Source organism: Neophocaena asiaeorientalis, unplaced genomic scaffold (genome assembly GCF_003031525.2).
Source record: "Neophocaena asiaeorientalis asiaeorientalis breed wild unplaced genomic scaffold, Neophocaena_asiaeorientalis_V1.1 scaffold114, whole genome shotgun sequence".
NCBI lineage: Eukaryota > Metazoa > Chordata > Mammalia > Artiodactyla > Phocoenidae > Neophocaena > Neophocaena asiaeorientalis.
Genome location: NW_020173116.1, coordinates 13,357,253 through 13,365,278, shown reverse-complemented (window position 1 = coordinate 13,365,278; position 8,026 = coordinate 13,357,253).

The window sequence follows — 8,026 nt, the reverse complement described above, 5'->3', positions numbered from 1 at the left end:
TCAGTAGTTGTGGTGCACGGGCTTAGTTGCTCTGTGGCATGTGGGATCTTCCTGGACCAGGGCTTGAACCCATGTCCCCTGCATTGGTAGGCAGATTCTTAACCACTGTGTCACCAGGGAAGTCTCAGGAGCTAAATTTATAAAGAAATAATGTTATCAGAGCTTTTATAAAGTAAAGAAGCATCTATTAATTTATCTTTTGAGAAAATCCAGGTTTCCATACAGTATAGTATTAATGAAATTATTCACTGTAGTTTGTCTCTATATTCTGGAAAATATTCATTCTTTAAATTTTTGTTCTTAACTTATTGAGTCTCTACTTCCATCTTCCTTTCTGGTATAGTTCTCTATTATACTTACTCTGCTTTACGCTTGGGTTAACTTGCTCTTTCTTCATTTCTTTATTATGCTGAGACCTTCCCGCCAATTTGCAAGGAGGCAATATTCTCTGTTTAATTCTCTTTGAAAGAGAAAAGCAAGCTTCCAAACTAAGAAAGATCAAGTCAGAATAAAATATTAGTATAGTATTATATTCTAAAGCAATAAACTTAACTATAATTAAGGAACACAGTCAAAAAGCACCTGGAACTATTTCATCTTCAGCAGCATGCAAAGGCTATAATTAACTATAACATTACAATAATAAAGCTTGTTTTTTCCTTTTATTGTTGCTGAGATTAAAAATATTAAATAAATTGAGAGAAGACCTAAACATCACATGTGAGAAAGGGAGTGAAGAGGAGATTTTTCCACAATTTGATCTATCAGCAAAATAAAACATATAGGTACCTGGAATATTATATATAACATCAAAAATTAATAAAAAAAAAACTTAAAAGAACCATTTAATAGGCTTTTGTTTTTATGTCCCTTTCTCTAGCTATCAGAGTGAAATCAGCTGTAAGTAATTTATGAGTTATGAGACTAAGCCCTCATTTCATATGTTCAAGGTTGATATACAATATACATTTTGAATGTTTTCAATTATAAACTTTAAAAGGAGAAATATAAATACTAATTCATTTCTTATTCCCTAATTTAAATGTGAAAAAAAAATCTCTTCTTTCTTTTCACATTCCAAATTTCCAATTATTTTAAATACTTGATTTTTTCTCCTTAAGGGACAAGGATAATTCTATCAGGGCACAATGATCGTTGCTTTTAATTGCTCAGTTACTCTATCCAATGACCCAACTTTGGCTTCAGGTTGCTATAGCAATTAAAGTGGGAAAACTGGGAAGAAAGCCTAATGACTCTTCATTCAATCCATTATATATGGTTACAGAAAACCAAAAAGCTTCCTATGGATTCTGAAACGGATGCATCACCTCTGTAGATAATGAAGTGTTTTGGTGGGAATTTGTGCAAAAACCCGATATACAATTAGACAAATATGTTCACATATCATGTTTCATTGAAGTTTGTGTGAGCCTTCGTGCTTGTCAATGGGTCCTGATCCTAAATGCGTTTATGCCTGATTAATTGTCAATATCGGGCAGGAGTTTGCTCATTAGCTCCTTGCAGGACCTGTTTTAGATTGCAATGAGCTTCATTTAGAAGTGATATGCTAACTGGTAATAAACTGAATTGAATTTTTATCTTGTGGGAACAGATCCTGTTGAAAAAACATATATGAAAATCTTCCAAGAGCACTGAATAAATTCATATTATTCTGTTATGAAATTTATTGCTTTATTATGCATGCTTCCTTAGTTAAATAAAATATTTGTGTTTCCTCTTTATTTTATATTTTGTTTCAATCTGTTTTAGTATCCCACCATAGATATACTGATGCATTCAACTAATATCACTTCTACATATAATAAAGCAAATTTGTTTTAACTAACTTTTTAGGTAGAATTCAATTTAGATAGACCACATGTATTGTTAAAAATGTATATTTAAACCATTGATCAGAACTCCATAAGGCAACGTGCTCAGTGCTTTTCCTTTAAATTCATTAAAATTATTAGAAGACCTAATAGTAGACCTGCTTTATCAATATATGTTGACTGTACGAATGGGATTAAGAAAAAGTCCTTTAAAGCACTGAGGAAGATCACATTAATAGGTATGGCTAAATTAGCTCAAGATAGAGAACTCAGAAATGGGTTATGTCCATAATTATTCCTAATTTTTAAATCATAATTTTTTGTCTTATTGTGCTTTTTCCTTTTTGCATTAAGCCTGACACTGACTAAATTCTGTGATAAAAAGGATTATCCTCTCAAGAATCACAAGTTAGAAGTTTTCAAAATTATTGAAGCACCACTAAGAAAACTTATTTTATTAAGCTCATACCTACATGCTAAAAATAGACTAATTTCATTAAATAATCTAGTAGTTGCTATTTTCATTATTTTATCTAAAGTGGGAGAATTAAAATAAGAAAATGTGATAAAATACTTTTAATTTGGGGCCCCTTTAAGAGAGAAAAAATTTGTGTCAAGGCATAGAATTTTGTTTCAGAGGAGATCTGCAAATATACTAATTAAGTCAACATTAGAAATAATTATATATATTTAAGCATACATTTGAAATTATCCTCTCTAATCAATACTTATCAGTACTCATAAAAATAAAGATGATGACCATCATTAAATACAATAGCAACTTTCCTTATTTTTTGTCTTTGATACATTGGAGTTTCTACTGAATTATATGATAAAAAGTTAAAGAGAATTCCAATTATTCCTCATGTAGAATTAAAAAAAAAACATCTTGAGTAGATTGTGGGAAAGTACCATCCCTACTGGCATTTAGAGGATAATTAAAGATTTTACACACTCAACTCAGTCATGTGCTTAAAAAAAAAATTTCTTTTTTAGTGATATTTTATGGTTCTCACAAAGACATAGTGAAGGAAATAATAGAATTTTCTTGTTTGGTTAAAATTTACAAAATAACGCAGATCCTTTCTTGGAAAGGGGAGCATACTTGTCAATGGAAGTATGCATCTGAGGATAGTTTATCCTTAAATGAACGAGAGATTATGTTATTTTTGTCTCTTTTTAAAAATCAATTTCAGGACACAGACTTTTAAATTGTCACAGAAAGATAGGAATACAGGATTCCTGAGAATCTCTTTTTCTCTAAAAATTAGCATTGTTCTCATTATTCAATAATTTAATTTAAGGAGTTCTGTGACTACATTCACCAATGACCAAGGTGAAATTAATTATGTATTAATTTTTTATCACAAGTTAAGATGAATATATATGAAAATATTGCTTTGTGCCTATTTTCAAATACGGGTCACAACAAAAAACTGACAACTTCTATGAAAGTAAAATAAGAATTCACAACAGAATCTAACATATGATTAGTGGAAAATAGATCATCAGGAACCTTGGAAATAATAGCAGTATGATGTGAATTCCCTCTTCAGAAATATATTATCTTGATTTCTAAAGTAATGAGATACTTCCATCCTTTCAAAAATTCCCATGAAGGGTATGATGCTCTCTCACCAGTTGAAGTTCAGGTCTCAGTTTACCTGTTCAACCTTCACAACTGCTCTTTCAGGGACCCCTCATTACAAGTAGTAATTGCTGCTTTCTGAACAGTACACTGGGGATTTTCTCTTCTGTGCCTTTCTTATGAAAATCAGGAATAAGTGCTATTCATCTCAAACTTCAAGATCATGTCCACCTACTTTTCTTGGTCCCTTTCAGTTCCACTAGCTTAATGCACTACTGAGTACTCTTAAGAAACATGATCCCCGTACTGAAATCCCTATGACATTTTTATTGCGCCCATCTTATTGTACATACCTTGCAGTAAAACTATGTGCCTTGAGTACAGTCACAGAATCCTGTAATATTGGAATACACCTTGACTATTAACAGAGAGAAAGCAAACACAGTAATAGCAAACTCCATAATGAGATATGAAAACAATATTTTGTCTAGTGGGAGGAGGGATGGGGAAAACACCTAGGAGTGAAATTGGTGGGTTATTTGATAGGTTTATGTTAACTTTTAAAATTACATGCCGAACTTTTTCAAAATGGCTAAACCGTTGCACATTTTTCACCAGTAACAAATGAGGGTTCTAGTTTCTTCACATTCTTGTTTGCATTTGTTTCTTTTTTTTAAAATAAAGAAACCTTTCTGGTAAGAGTGAATTTGTATTGTTTCTTTTATTTGCATTTCCCTAATGTGTAATATGTGTGCACCTTTTCATGTGATTACTAGCCATCCATATATCTTCATTGGGAAAATACTTATCCAAATATTTTGCCCATTTTTAAACACATTATTATTGTTATTAATATTATTATTAAGTTGTAAATGTTCTCTATATATTCTGGAAACAAGTCCTTAGAAATATGTGATTAGCAAATATTTTCTTCCAGTTGTATCTTGTCTTTTATTTATTTTTTTGATGGCATCTTTCAAAGCTTAATTTTTTTTTATTTTGATGAACTCCAATTTATCTCTTTGTTGTTGTTATGGATTGTACTTTTGGTGTCCAAGTGTCTTTCCCTAAGCCAAGGTCACAGAGATTGTCCCCTAAGATTTCTTCTAAAGTATTATGGGATTGGTTCTTATATTAGCTCTGATTCATTTGGGAGTTAGTTGTTGTGTATTGTATGAGGGGACATGAAAGTCTACATTAATCTTTTGACATGTGAACATCCAACTATACTACTTATATAAGACTATCCTTTCCTCATGAATTGTCTTGATGCATTTGTTGAAAATCAATTTGCCATAGTTGTGTTTGTTCCAGGACTCTCAGTTCTGTAGCATTGATCCATATGTCTATCCTCACACCAATAGCACTGTTTTGCTTACTGTAGCTTTACAGTAATTTTGAAATTGGGAAACATAAGTCCTCCAACTTTATTCTTCTCTTTCAGAATTATTTTGGCTTCTAGATCTTTGCAATTATATATAAATTTTAGGATCAGCTTCTCAGTTTTTATAGAAAACTATCATTCTGAGATTTTGATACAGGGTGTGTTTAAATGTATAAATCAATTTATAAAAAATTGACATCATGAAAATGTTGATTTTTTCATTCAAAAATATGGAAATTCTCTCCATTTAGGTAAATCCTCTTTAATGTCTCATAGCAACGTTTTGTAGTTTTTAATGTATATGTCTTGCTCTTCTCTTGTTAAATTTCTTCCTAAGCATTTTATTATTCTTGATGATCTTGTGAACAAATAGTATTCTTAATTTTAGTTTTGGATCATTTTTTACTAATTTGTTGCCTGTGCTTTTGTTATCATATCTAAAAAATCATTGGCAAATCCAATATCATAAATTTTTGCCTCTAGGTTTTCTTGTCTCTAGGATTTTTTTAGGTTTTATGTTTAAGTGTTTGATCTATTTTGAGTTAATTTTTGCATATGGTGTAAGGTATAAGTCCAACTTCATTCATTTCCATGTGATTATCCAAGTTTGCTAAAGCCATTTATTGAAAAGAATGTCTTATCTCTATTGAATGATCTTGGTACCCTTGTCAAAATCAGTATTTCTGGACTCTTTATTTTATTCCATAGGTTTATATGTCTGTCCTTATGCCAGTACCACATTGTTAGTAACTGTACCCTTGAGGTACATTTTGAAATTTGAAAGTGTGATTCCTAAAACTTTGTTCTTTTTCAAGATTGTTTTGGCTATTTGATGTCCCTTGAAATTGCATAGGAATTTTAGGATGGGTTTTTCTATTTCTGCAAAACAATGTCATTGAAATTTTGTCAGAAATTTCATTAAATCTGTAGATTGCTTTGGGTAGTGCTGTCATCTTAACAATATTAAGTCTTCTATTCCATTAACATGAGATGTCTTTTTATTTATTGGTGCCTAATCTTTTAGAATGTTTTGTAGTTTTCAGTGTATAAGTCCTTTGATTCCATGTTTAAATTTATTTCTAAGTATTTTACTCTTTTTGATGCTATTGTAAATGGAATTTTCTTAATTTCCTTTTCTGATTGTTTATTGTTAGTGTATAGAATCACCACTGATTTTTGTGTGTGTTGATTTTGTATCCAGCAACTTTGCTGATTTCATTTTATTTATTAAGTTCCAACAGGTTTTTGGTGAAATCTTCATGGTTTTCTACATATAAGATCATGCCATCTGTGAACAGAGATATTTTTTATTTTTAATTTCCAATTGGGGTACCTTATATTTATTTCTCTTGCCTACTTTGACTAGAACTTTCAATAAAAAGTTGAATAAAAGTGACAAAGTCAGGCATTCTTGTTTTATTTCTGATCTCAGAGGAATAAAAATTGTCTTTCACCATTAAATATGATGTTAGATGTGGGGATTTTATATATAGCTTTTATTGTGTTGAGAATTTTTTTCTTCTATTCCTAGTTTAGTGAGTACTTTTATCAAGAAAGGATATTGAATTGCATCAAATGTTGTTTTTTGCATTAACAGAGATTATCAAGTATTTTTATTCATTCTTTTAATTATTTTTCTAGTTCCTTAAAGTGTAGTTATGTTATTGATTTGAGATATTTTTTCTTTTTTAATGCACATATTTACTGTCATGAATTTTCCTCTTAACACTGCTTTTGCTGTGTTCCATACAGTTTGGTATGTTGTGTGTTTGCTTGTCTCAAAGTATTTTCTGATTTCCCTTCTTGTTTTTCTTTGACCAATTAGTTCTTTAAAGGTGCTATGTCTAATTTCCACAAATTTGTGAATTTTGCTGCTTTTTAAATTGATTTCTAGCTTCATTCCACTGTGATCAGAAGTGATACTTTGTATGACTTCAATCTTTTAAAATTTATAAAGGCTTTTCTGTTGCCTAACTTATGTTCTATACTGGAGGGTGTCTCATATGCACTTGAGGAAAATGTGTAAACTGCTATTTCGGGGTACAATGATTGTATGCATCTGTTAGGTCCAATTGGTTTAAGATGTTTTCCAGTCCTCTAATTTCTTATTGATCTTTTGTATCATTGTTCTATTTTTTATTAAAATTGGAAGTACTGGTGCTCTACTATTATAAAATTGCCTATTTCTCTCTTCAAACCTGTCAATGTTCCAGCATATATATTTTGGCTATGCTATTTGGTGTATATATGTTTATAGTTGTTATATCTTCTTGGTGAATTGACATTCTTGTCATTATATAATGTCCTTCTTTATCTGTTGTAACACTTTTTGATTTAAAGACTATTTTGTCTGATATTAGTGTAGCTATTCTTGTATTAGCATTGAATTTCTTTTAACATTCTTTCAGTTTCAAATTATTTGTTTCTCAGATATCAAGTGAGTTTCTTGAATACAGCATATACTTAGATCATGTTTTCCCTCCATTCTGTTAATCTGTGATTTTTGATCAGAGAGTTCAGTCCATTTACATTTAAAGTAAGTACTTATATGGAAGGGCTTCTGCCATTTGCTATGTTTTCTGTATGTTTTAAACTTTTTGGTTCTTTGTTTCCTCCATTATTGCCTTCTTTTACATTTAGTGGATTTTTAGTGATATGTTTGCTTCTCTTTTTATTTTCTTTTGTGTATATTCTACAGATTTTTTATTTGTGGTTACCATGGGGGTTACATATAACATTCTAAAATTGTAATGATTTAATTGTAATTAATACCAACTTAACCTCAACTGCATGCATGACTCCTATAAAGTTCCAACCTTCCCATATATTACTGATGTCAGAGATTACATATATATAATGTATTTCATATTTCATATTTGTGTCTTTTAAACCCTGTAGAAAATGAAAAGTGGGTTATAAACCAAAGTTATAATAGTAGTGGCTTTTTTATTTGCCCATGTGTTTACCTTTACCAGAGAACTTTACATCTTCATACTTTTTCAAGTGACTGGTATCTTTTCCCTGTAACCTAAAGGATTCCATTTACAATTTCTTATAGGGCAGGTCTCGTGGTAATTAACTTTATCACCTTTTTTTTTTTAAATCTGGGAATGTCTTAATTTCTCATTCAGTTTTGAAGGACAGTTTTGCCAGATACAGAATTCTCAGTTGACAGTTCTTTTTTTCTTTTAGTCATATATATATATATATATATATATATAT